Raw genomic sequence first — 12,807 nt, 5'->3', positions numbered from 1 at the left:
ACAAACAAAGCACAACAGGATGGCATTGATGTCACTTATTTGTGTGTATAAATAAACAAATAAAATAAAATTTCAAATGTAGCCATTGTTTTCTAATCCATCAACAGCCTAATTTGCTGTTTTCTTTTCCTTAGAAACAATTGACTTTCCATGAGTGGAGTTTGTGTGGAAAAAAAGTATAATGACTAGGTCCAAAGTCCAATTTATTGATTGTTTAAGGATCAAGAAGCGCCATATAAACTAAGCTGTACAAAGATATTCAAGGAACACTTGATGGGAAACATCAAGCTACACTGATATGGGCTGGATGATTTGTTAAGAACGAAAGGATGTTTGTATGGTACTCAGTAGTTTGTATGGACCCCACATGCTTGTATGCTTGACAATATCTGTGCATGCTCCTCATGATAAGGCAGATGTTGTCCTGGTAATCTCCTGCCAGATCTTGACCAGGACATCATTGAAATCCTGGAGTTTGAGATTCAACCTGGCAGCATCAGATAGAATAAAACATAATATTCCAGAGGTGTTCTATTGGATTTAGGTCATACGAGCATGGCGGCGAGCCAGTGGTGGATATTGTCATCCACCAGGAGGATGCCTCCCCAGATAATCACTGACCCATTACTAAACCAGTCATGCTGAATGATGTTACAGGCAGCATAACCTTCTCCATGGGTTCTCCAGACCCTTTAATGAATCTGCTGTCCGCAATGAAAAGCACCCAATTCCAGTCATGGACTTGCCAATTCTGGTATTCTATGGCAAATGCTGCACAGTGCTGAGCAGTGAGAACAGAGTCTATTCTGTGTCTGTTTAATTCTTTGGACTTTGAGTTCCTGGAGGTCATTTTGTGGGGCTCTGGTAGTGCTCCTCCTGTCTCACCTTGCACAAAAGAGTAGATACCAGCCCTGCTGTTTTATTAACAATTAAACAGCTGAAACTCATTAACAACCCCTTCTGCTACTTTACCACAGTCTTCTTGGTAATTAATCTTTGGCCAGTACTGCCCTACCGGTGCCATTGACTACAGATTGTGGATGCACATGATTTCTTGTTATGTCAGCAATGTTATTATCCATACAGATGTATCCCTACAACCAGATGCAGATGTCCATCTCTCCCTGAGCTTGGTTTCTTCCTGGTAAAAGGGAGTTTTTCCTCTCCATTGTCACCAAGTGTTTAGGGAACTAAGGGAACAGTTATCTAACTTACTCAGCTGCATGTCTTTACCTTGCAATATAATGTGCCTTGAGAGGACTGTTGTTGTAATTTAGTGCTAAATAAATAGAACTAATTTGAAAACTTGTGTACAGCCAGAAATGTCTCAAATACTTCTATGAAACAGACCGTCATGGGTACGGAAATCCCTACTCTGATTGACAGCTGCAGTCATGGAAAAACACGTGTTGGGAAACTGTAGACAAAGCTTTCAGTCATGATGTTACAGCATAGTTTTGTAGCATTAAAAACAATTATTACTTAAAAACAAACCCTAAACAAAGGTGAATCCCATGAACTCTAATCAGAGCAATAAAACCTATTTAAATCCTATCTAAATGTGTGTTTTGAGTTCACATGTGGTCTCATAAGACGTTTTACATGCGCCTCTGTCGGGTAATGTCTACAAAACCTCTGGGATGGATTGGATGGGTAAAAATAGCAATTGACTGACATCACTTATCTACCCATGCTACAAACAAAGTGTTTGTAATTAGTATTTTTTTAATGTTTGGTGATAAACAGAGGTTAAAGCAAATGATAGCTTTTGTTCTTTGAAAAATATTTAAAATGTTTACACATGAAGAATCACAAGGACCATTGTGTACCTGCCGATGGTACAATATGGAGAACTGGACAATTAAAAAGTCTTTCTGCATGAAATGAAACATTCTCTGAGTTTCGTGAGATACTTTGCTCTAGACTTGAGTCCCAACTGACTGTCAGTGGAGCCCTACTGCTAGTTGGCCAAAGGGGAAATAAGTAAAAATGAAAAGCTAGGGACCAACTGAGCAAAACCTCAATAAAGGAGACAGAGAGAGAGAGAGAGAGAGGTAGCTTAAAGAAGAGAGATGTAGAAGTAGAAATTCTTTCTTGAGCTCATACTTCATTTTCTTCCCTCATCTCTCTTCCTCCTTGTCTCTTTTCTCGTTTGTCTCTGAGGCTCCCTCTCTCTCTCTCCCCTTTCTATCACTTCAAAGCGAGGCTGGAATTACAAGCTGGAACAGACGGCCTCACAGCTCATTCATAATGAATGAAGACCCGCTTTAATGACTCTGTCCACTCTGAGACACCCCTTGCCGCCCTGCTCCACCTTCTCCACCTCCTTGCCCAGACTCGGGCCTCTGAATGTGGGCTAATGATGTCACCTTTGGCTCCCAGGAGGCTACAGATAAGCCCCATTCCTCTGTTTGCTGTTATTATACATACGATAAATGCCTTCATCCTGCTGATAGATAATTAGGATGGGATGTCATTGTCTGTGTGCTCCTACAGGTCATAAACAAAGGACCCAGAGAGATCCAAAAAAAAGCAGAGAGGTGACTGGCTGTGGTAGACAGAGAGGATAACAGAAGTAGGAATCTGTCAGTTGCTGCTGTGTTCACCAGATTGACAGGTGAAGCCATAAAAAAAAGAAAAATAACACAGAAACAGGTCGAGAGAGCAAATCTATCACTTTAATGACTGGCTGCAGCCTTCTCTGTTCTTTAGAGGACGATCGGCACAGTGACCTGCCTGCTGTTGGCGTTAGCTGCCAGTGACTGATGAGCCATCGGGATGAATAGTGCTGACAGGAATCTAAGTGCTAATTTCGCCCCAGCAGACAACAGTGCAGTATGGTGCTGAATGTGGCACTCATTCTGCAGCAGTTTTAGGGACCCATGGAAAAAAGGCCTGGTGGCTGGTCAGCGGGGAAGTATATATCACTACGTGTAACACTAGTGCACTTGATGCTAACCAATACCAACACAGAGCTGAACATTGAGTCACACACCTAGAGAGAGGCATCTTGGCGTTTTGTATGATTTGTCTTGTTTTACCTCTCTCCTGTCTTGCTTGTCTTTTGCTTTTATATACTGCAATATAAAAGTATTCCTATCAGAACCCGCTGAATGGATATCAAAACAACAACAAACGATCATTCCACAGACTTCCACTGGGACACACTGTCAAGCAAGTCTGCTGTGAAACGTCTTCTAAGTTTTGGTTAAATACTTTTGACAGTTCAAATTGAGCCTTGTTTGAATTCAGGAATGTGACTGTAATTTAATGAGATGATCAGCACTTCTGTACAGTTATCTGGCCTCATCGTGCAGCTCGAGCGAAAGCTGAATATTTTTATAGCTTTGGATGATTAATCTCAATTTGCATGTCTCAGCAGTGCTGTGAACAGGCACCCATAATGACTTCATTTGGGTCCCGCCGTGGCCCAGGTGCTGTTAAATGGGATTACACAGCTGCTTATTTCAGAGGTCTTGGTGAAGAGGCTCAGTCTGTGAAAGAGGCCACATCAGAGGAGCGCTAATTGAGTGATTGGTCTCCTTAAGAGGGTCTCCATCATGAAAGACACCATGTCACTGAGAGACCCATCAGCACTGTTGGAGAAGAGCCTTGCATTTCATTTTGTTTCATAGTCTTTCTCCCTTGTCATGTGATGGTAGAAATTCCATTTGAGGCCATTATGTGAATGCTGGTTTGTTGTCCACATCCACAAACAAAGGCTTATTTCTTCTATGCTTTTGTCTTGATCTGTTTTGTTGTCCTTTAGCACTAAACATCACAGGCATTTGCTTCCCTTTCAAGGCAGAACTGAGAGTAAGGAGCTTAAAGTTTTCAGGATGGATTGCAAACTATACAACAGATGGTAAGGTGGTTTCACTTAAGTCAAATATAATTTATGTCAGTCCTTAGTCAAACACTTTCTGTAAACTAAGTTTTTATCTAACCCCCTGCACGTCTGTGTTTCATGCAACTCATTTGCAAGGGATAAGCAAAATCTGTGTTATATTCTGATTAGACCTCACATTACTGAATAGAATGCAATATAATACATGCTGCCAAACATCCATCCATCCATCCATCCATCCATTCGCTTCCGCTTATCCTTTTCAGGGTCGCGGGGGGCGCTGGAGCCTATCCCAGCTGTCATGGAGCGAAAGGCTGCCAAACATGTAATTTATTAATTCATGCATTTAGTCATGACATCTGATAGATTTGAGCTTATTTTTTCATGAATGAGTCTTTTGTGACCATAGGTGAGGGAAGAAGAGCTTTATCAAATAATGACGACAGATAATATGTCTTTCTGATTTCTCTTTCTAGGTTAAAATGTAAATAATGATGACATGTTTGGACTATGGGATAGCAGTTGCATTGTTGTGGGCTATCCAGTCCCTGTGCAAACATGGTGAGAGTTTGGTTTGCATTGCTACATGTAAATCAGACTTATTCCCCATTATACTCAAGTAATGGTGCCATTTGTCACAAATTCTGGTTACTTTTATTACTTTTATGGTTAGGATTTCCATGTGCAGCCAAGGGGTGAAGCATAGTTAGTTTGGAGGTCTCAGGATTGCTGCTTCTTGCAGAGGTTGTGGTCCTGTTGGCTTCATCGAGCGATGAAGCATGCATGCTGGGAGAAATCCAACACGAGGGGTGATCATTAAAATTAAATCTCTTTGATATTAAAGATGACTTCAACCAGGATTAACAAATGAATTGCTTTTTAAGAACTTAATTAAAAGAATTAGATAAGAAATAACAGGATTATGTGATTAGTTTCTTTAAGCCACGTTTGAAGAACAAGGCCCAATCTCATTTTAGTTGTGACAAAGATTACGACTTCTTGGTTTCGGCTTAAATACTTAGAAATCTTTCTATTTGATCCTGATGTCATTTTGCATTTACTAATTTAGAAAACAAAAAGACACAAAGACAGCTTTGTTTGATGCTTATTCACTTTTTTTCTTTTTCTTAACCATAAAAAGTGTTTTTTTATCATCCAAACTCAATAAAAAGTCAATATTTGATATGTTGGTCATGTCTGATCAAAGGAGGAAGCACCACCACTGAAAAACTATAAATAACTCTGCTCTTTTACCACCAGAACCCCCAGATGTTTGAAATACATACCACAAGTTTAAAAAGGCATATTAACTGCATAAAGCTTTGAACTAGAAATTTAAAACTGAGCATCTCCAACTACACATCCACAGAAAAGAGCCTCGCAATATCAGTCTCATGGCAAAACAAATCAACAGCCATGCAAGCAGTGACACACAGCTGCACAACAAACCCAAAAGATCAGTCTCTATTTTGGTTTGTGGGTGCAGCCGACTCCGAGATTGATTCTGAACAACATCTGAGATGGTTACGTCCGACCTTTCCTCTCCGCTTCCTGGCTGATGATAAACGCGGTCGTCAGGTAGGCCCCTCTGACCCTCCAAGAGCCCATATCCTTTTGAACACAGATCCTGATTACCCTTGAGAACACACGCATAGCCTCGCACACACATATATCCACACAGGCCTTTGGGGAAATGAGAGTGAGAGCAAGATCACTCTGTCTTGTCTTCGGGTCCAGGGAAGGTGGGCACTTTCCCCACTGTGGCTGGTCAGGGGCAAAAAATGTCTGTGTGTGCTCTTGTGTAGGTGAAGCTCTATGTCATGTCTCTCATGTGACTTTGAAATAATGCTCTTTTTATCTCCAGGGAAATAGATAGTGGTTATATACGGCTAATAACCTCTATATGATGTTTGAAATACCTCATATTATTTGTTGTATTTTTGTGTACCACTGACAAAGACAGGTTCATTGACAGAGGAAAAGAGGACAATATTTATTGTATATATATTATTTATATATATTACAATGATTAGAAATGTGATATTTTTAATATCCACAAGTTTACCAGGGGATGGTGTTGGGTTTTATTTCAGCCGCATGCTAAACAGAATAATTCTTGAACACTTGAGGTAATTCATATGAAGTTTCATTCATCTTGGCTTTGTTGTTGTTCTGTCCCTTTTGAGTGTTACAAACAGGCAAATAATTTGTCAAATATGGTGAACATAAACCAAAATCTAACCCTAAACCGTGTGATTTAAGATAATTCATTATCTTAACAAACACATCTTTAAAAAGGGAATTTACTTAAGTTGAAAGTGTAATTAATAAAAAAGAAAAGAAATTTAGGGGGAAAGGACATGATGGTTCACAGGAGCCTCCACTTACAAGTTAAGCCCAATGCGGTGGAATGACTTATGTGACGGACTCAGGATAAATCAAAAAGATGTGGTGGTTAAACTCACTTCCAAGTGTCTTGCATCAGTAGCTCTCGACGGGCTCCAATACAAAGTCTAACATAAACTCTACGTAGGGACAAAACCCCCCAAAACAAACACAGACATTGTTTTATACACAACTGAGATAGAGATAATGTTAGCAACCAAATTAAAGTTGGCTGAAGTTTGCTTGGTTTGCTAGTTGCTTTGTGTATCAAGTTATTAGTCCACATTAGCAGGTAAGCTAACATTACCCAAAAGAAAACCAGTTTCATTTAAGACATCTGGAAAACAACAGTCAACATTAGCAGGACATTTGATCCACAAAGGGGTTGTTTGGTTTGAAAAAACACATCTAAACCTTCCTTAAATTATGATTATTTAAGAAAGCTCATCGCAAAAAAGGAAAATTTAGAATGGAAATGCTGCCTGGTCAGTGGCTAGTTTGACACAACACTAGCTAAAATACTACAAAATACTAAGTTGGCTATAGAGTCAGAATGTATGTTCATCAGTAAATCATGTTATGCAGCGGTGGTACAGCGGGTTGTCTACCGCTGTAGACGGTAGACAACCCGCTGTGGTTCAATCCCTGACTCCTCCAGTCTGCATTTTGAACTACCTCCGGCATGATACTGAATACTGGGCTGCATCCATCAGTGTGTACATTTTAGAAAAAGCACTGAAGAACTATTGTGAGTACTCAGCTTTTATAAGCGCCAGTCTATTTAGCATTCCCATTGTAAATGTGCATTTGCTTTCTACAGTGACACCAAACATGAGGATGGTAAACCTGCTAGCTGTACCTTAGCAAAACAGTGCCAAGAGCTCTTCTAAACAAATGGTCAAGGTCATGGTGATGTTTAGCTCTCTGAAGTCCGCATAGGTAGTAACCCTAATCTTATATTTTGGAGAAAACCCAAACATAGTTTATTGTGGAAAAAAATGTAGGTTTTAATGTATGTCAGTTATTATGATTCGTTTCTTTGTACACAGGTTGCCAAGATGTATCAAACGGGTATTCTGATTGCATCGAGTTAGAGTTAGGGCCTCGCTAATGATGGCTTAGTATGAATGAGTTGAAAGAAGCCTTCAGAAAAAAATGGAATCAGATCTTCTGGAGCATTTTGGAGGAATAACTGGAGTGACACATTTCCTGTGAAAGTTCAAGCACAATGCCAGTCACAAAGAAGCAACCTATTCTCAATGATGCATTGTTAAATATGCATGCATGCATGCATATACATAAAAGCAGTCCCTGTACATAATCATATAGGTCCTCTGATAATATCCTATTGATGGGTGACCGTGTGCATCTTGTGGAGGAGTAAAGGCAAGCAGGTATTTAACCCCGAGGTGGTAAATGTTGGCATTATGTCAAGCGGAAGTGAAGAGAAGAAAAAGGTGCCTGTTGAATAATTGAAAGCATGGAGGGACATTTCAAGAACAAAAGAATCACTTTAGATAAATGCCACCTCGACCTGCTTCCCTCAGAGGATAGCATACCCACAATGGCCCTGAGTGCACAAAAGCACAACAGATACACACAAACTATTGAGCACAGAAATATACTGCTGCTAACCATAGATGAAAGCTGCTTCAGTAATGGATGGAAATGGTAGCTGCCTTGTGTACTCCTCCTGGTGTTTAAGGAAAAAGACCGAGTTAATTCATCCAAGAATGTTTCAGGACATGAACCACAGCTCATGTTCTGTAACGCTGCAAAGCATTAGAGACCTACAAAATAAGCCTTGTGAGCTTTAGCTTGAATTACCATTTTTATTAAAGGCAGTGTTGTCACATTAACATCCAAATTGGTTTATGGTGGCGAAGTGTGAGTCACTTAATTATGGCACAAAAGAGGGGCTACCACTCCTAATTTGTTTTTTGTTTTTGTCAACCCAAACCTCAGATAAAATCTTTTCCTGAACCTAACCAAGTAATTATTTTAGGTATTATTTTTTATAGTAAAATCAGCAAAATAAGAAATCAGAAGGTCTAAAATGTCCAAGTGGGATGAAAGCTGTTTTTTGGCATCTGGTATTTTGATTTGAGGCACTGATTGTTTTTCCTTTTGTCTTGTGAGTGGAGTAGCATCCATAACCCTTAGTTTTCCACTCTGTGCTCACATATTTTCCTCTGAAACTTTGCTCATTTAACAGGTACCTTTGAATCATCTGGATGTATAATGTACTTCCCTTTCCCCCGATGGCAAGTTGGCTCATAATAACCACAAATCAGAAAGTAATTCACTTAAAATGGTCTTCGACCCAAATACTGCACAAATCTGGTAATATTTCAAATTGTTTAACAAAACTAATCTCTTTCTGGCAGACCCTAAAATATTTCACTGACCCAAGCTAACTGATGAGGCTGTTTTTTTTTCTTTTAAATTAATTAATTTATTATATAAAGACTGGGTGAAATGGAAGCAGTGGGACAATGGAAGATGGCTCCAGGCATGAGGGTGTGCAGAATTCAAACATGATCAGTAATACCAAGCATCTCATCAAAATGAGCTGAAATGTTTCCAGACACTTACATGTTCCTGCATAATCAATCCTTTTATGTCTTAGAGGATCACTCTTGTTTATTTCAGCCTGGCATATTTCCCATTATAGTCTCTATTGTGTCTGTATGCATCATGATTACTTTGTCTCGATTGTCTGGATTCATGGAGACACAAAGCTTTTGCTGGAATAACGACATATTGTTTTGGACAAATTTGCTGCCACGAAGAAGCAAATAAAACAACATGTGAGACAGAATGTGAAAAAAATAAATAATTCACAGTTATTTTAGTCACTGCATGGCTTCATGTATGATAGCTGGAGTCCAGGGTTTGGTAGCTGTGGTCAGACTGCATCATCCATTCAGGACCAACAGGACAGAGCAGTTGAATTGAATAATCTGTCAGCACGTTGTCTTACCTGAGGTGGGGTTGTATTTTTATTTTTCAGAAACTAGCCCCTGACTGAACAGCTCGAGTCCAACTTGTAAAAACTCAGAAGGTTTTCTTTTTTGCTGACAGTGTGACATGCTGCTCTGATTGATTACCACAAAAAGTATTTTCTCTGCAGCCTGATGTATTTCATTTAAAAAATTACCTCAGATGTTAGTGGAGGCAATATTATTTTTACGCCTTCACAAAAAAACTCAGCAGGAAGTCGTCGCCGGCTTTCGACAGCTACGCCTCATCACAATTCAGACTCAGACTTGTCCTGAGAAAATAAAATGGGAGGCTGTTTGCATGGTAATTTTAATTTCTCTTGCTTTTGATAAAAAAACAAAATTGTTGGAGATGAAAACTCGAGACAGAGTATGACAAACATTTTATTCTGTCCGGATATGTGATAGCTTGGGTGGCTGAAACACTCATGTGCCGTGCACAGCAGGAGGGCAGGATGGAGGGTAAACACAGACTTGCTTCTCATTTTCTCCTCTTCTTTTATCTTTCTTTATCCAACCCCCCTTTACCCACCTTGGCTAATCTTCACAGGCCGTGGTGGTGGAGAGGAGATGGTGCAGAGGGGTTTAGCGAAGGGCCCTGTGGCCAAAGAGCACCCCCTCCGTAGTCTGCAGTGCATCGCCTTCCTTGAAGGATGGATCCGCCACTCGCTTCCTGGCTGCTCCCAAACTACGTCCCCTCACAAGCTTCCTGTGTATAATTGTCCCCAGCTGTAACACAGGGGATAAATAGGGCCGTGGGGACAACAGATTTGTAATTTTGGGGTGAGAGTGAAAAGGAGGAAAATTGGTAGCAGGCCACAGAAATTAGCATTCTTTTGGCCTTAGAGGGCATTAAACATTAAATAGCTGCAAAGTCCCCTAAGTATTGGGTTCTTGGGAGTGAGGGTGCTGGAGTGGAGAGATGAGAGAGGATGGTGGTGGCGGCAGTAGTGGAGGGGGAGCCGGAGATCAGAGCTTCAGAAGGGTTTTTGTTTGGGCCGCAGATGGCTGGTTTCACCACACTTTGTACCTCCTGGAGTGTATAGCCCAGGAGATAGTGTAACTATCTATTATTGATGCTTGTTTAGAAGGCTGTGCTGCGCTTTGTTGCCTTTGCTTATCAGTTTCCATGTGTCTTCCAGTGAAAGGCTTCCTCACAATGTTAAAAAGAGAAGAAATATAACAATATCAGCAGACAAGGATCTCCCACGGTCTGCTGTCCACATTCACGGCTCTTCCTATTTTGAGCTTTTCAATTCATGGCTTCTGAGAATTGTTACGCAGATGTTCTGTAACAGCTTTATTCAAACATAACAGTCGCATGTTGTTCGTTCAGTATTTGCATGTTGCTCTGTGAAAATGGCCATCTGCTGAGCTGAGACAGCGTTCATCTCACTGGCTGCATCACTGATGCACTTCATTTATTTTTATTTTCTCATTGAAGCCTTAACCCTAACATCCTCCAGGTCATGGGCAACCCATCTAAAGTTCAGCTTTTGCTTTGAAACTTGCAAGACTTGCAATGTTCCTTTTGGTTTTACTGTTTTTCTATTTCTCTCTCCCAAACAGGTAGAAATTCAGTAAAAATTATATTATTTGAATCTAAATCCTTCTCCTAACCTTAGACCTGCTGACCCATCTAGGGTTAGGACTGTCCACTTGTTTTTGTTAATATAATTTATGGCATTTTGAAAAACCCAAGCTCTTAACATCAGTCAGGTCACTGATGGATCACCTGTGGCTGGGGATAATATCATTTTATCCACATGCTCAACAAATCTGAGAAGCTGAAGTTATCTTTGAAATCAGCCCCCTTATTTTGGCCTTGCAGTTCTTCTTTTCACATAAAAAAAAAATCACATAAAAATGATCCTTTCATTAATCAAGTAAAATGCAGCTGAATTTATTTTTTCAAAGAATTCATTATAAAGGATAAATGTGCTTGGTATAAACTGAATGCACACTGATCAAGTAAGTTTCATTTGACCATAAATGTAACATTTTATACTGGATGTGTGTAACAAAGAATTTGCATGTAAACAAATTACTTACAGTCGGCGCGTGGACATAAATATTTTTTGAGTGCAAGATTTCATTTCGGACATGCAAAATTGGTAACATTTAAATGTGATCTCATTTGAAATTTAATATCTTTTATTTTTAATGAGTGGCACAATAAGCACGAAGCTAAAACTAAACCTGCCCCTAATCCCAGAAGACACCAGGCTGACATCTGGCAGATGTTGAGAGTCAGTAAAGGTGAGAAAGTTGGATCCTCACAGACTTCTCATTTCAGTCTTGAAGAATAATGGGACGGGATTCTTAAATGCATTCCTCAGTACCTTATCACACTCTCTATAATGCATTCATTAAATCATCATTAAATTAAACACTTGACCCCAGTTCATCAAACTGTTTGTCTTTAACAAAGTCATCAAGGTGCTGCAGAGACGTCTGCTGATGATGAGATTAATGGGTTAGTGAGGTATGTTGAGCCTTAAAGCAGAGTTGTCAGTATTATGAAGCTGGTTCTCTATGAACTTGGTAAGGAAAGTCAAACTCTGGTCCAGACCAGGCAATGCTCAGAGCTTTGAAAAACCAGCTGTTAATCCTGCTTTTCTTTTCTTTCATTGAGTGTCCTGATTCCCAAGTGCCCCATGCTCTTTCTCTATTTGCTTCTCTCTCTTCGCTCAGGTGGAATTGGGCAGGGCCCTGATCTTTTTTTTTTTTTTTTTTTAGTTTTCTCATCTGAGAAGTACAAGAAAGACTAAGGTGGCCATCCAATTTCCTGGCAGTCCACGTCCAACATCACCACTACCTTGAAACTTTGTATTTTTCATGTCAATTTTCAGGCAGGAGGTAGACAAATAATACAAATGTCTCTGTGCTGCAATATTTACATAATGAAACGGATGATTTCATTCTCATCTGAGTAAATAAAACTCTTCCATTGGTTTTTGATTTTGCATCCATTCATTCTTGCAGATATGGCAGAGAGAAGCTGTACATTGAAGTTTGAGCAGTATAAAGTGTATGTATCTCATTGCCACTTACATTTGCATGGATTCAGTTGGTAAGGCAGAAAATCTATGAGTGTTTTAATGGTTGGTCCTAATCTGCTGCCGAGTCTATTTTACTGGGCTGGAATTGCAGCTAACAGAGCCCAGATTAGAAAACTGTTTATAGCAGAGAATATTAAAAAAAACAAAAACAAAATGCCACTTTGATCTGAACACCAATTCAAGTGATTTCCATGACTCCTGTACTAGCCAATGGGGTGGACTCAAAACTCAATGCGCTGAGGAGCCTTTGATGTTAGTTGCTATTTTAGCTTCACATGATTATGAAAATGACATTAGGATAAAATAATTATTGTTCTACATTTATTTTCTTTATATTATAAATCAGATGTGTCTCTTTACCTTATAGCAGTGAATAGCAGTGCTGTCTCAGTCAGCAAACTTTGTCTAGAGTTGGTGAAACTCTGAAGGTTTCTGCAGGTGAACCTGTAGAAGGATTATTGGCTGCCTTTGTCTTCAGATCACTCTCACAGTCAGCTTTTTGCTGGCATTC

The sequence above is a fragment of the Mchenga conophoros genome, linkage group LG16 (genome assembly GCF_057382185.1).
Source record: "Mchenga conophoros isolate Kocher_MC1m ecotype Shallow Benthic linkage group LG16, M_conophoros_male_GT1.1, whole genome shotgun sequence".
Classification (NCBI taxonomy): Eukaryota; Metazoa; Chordata; class Actinopteri; order Cichliformes; family Cichlidae; genus Mchenga; species Mchenga conophoros.
The sequence above is the reverse complement of the archived record's forward strand: the minus strand, read 5'-3'. Positions refer to the sequence as shown.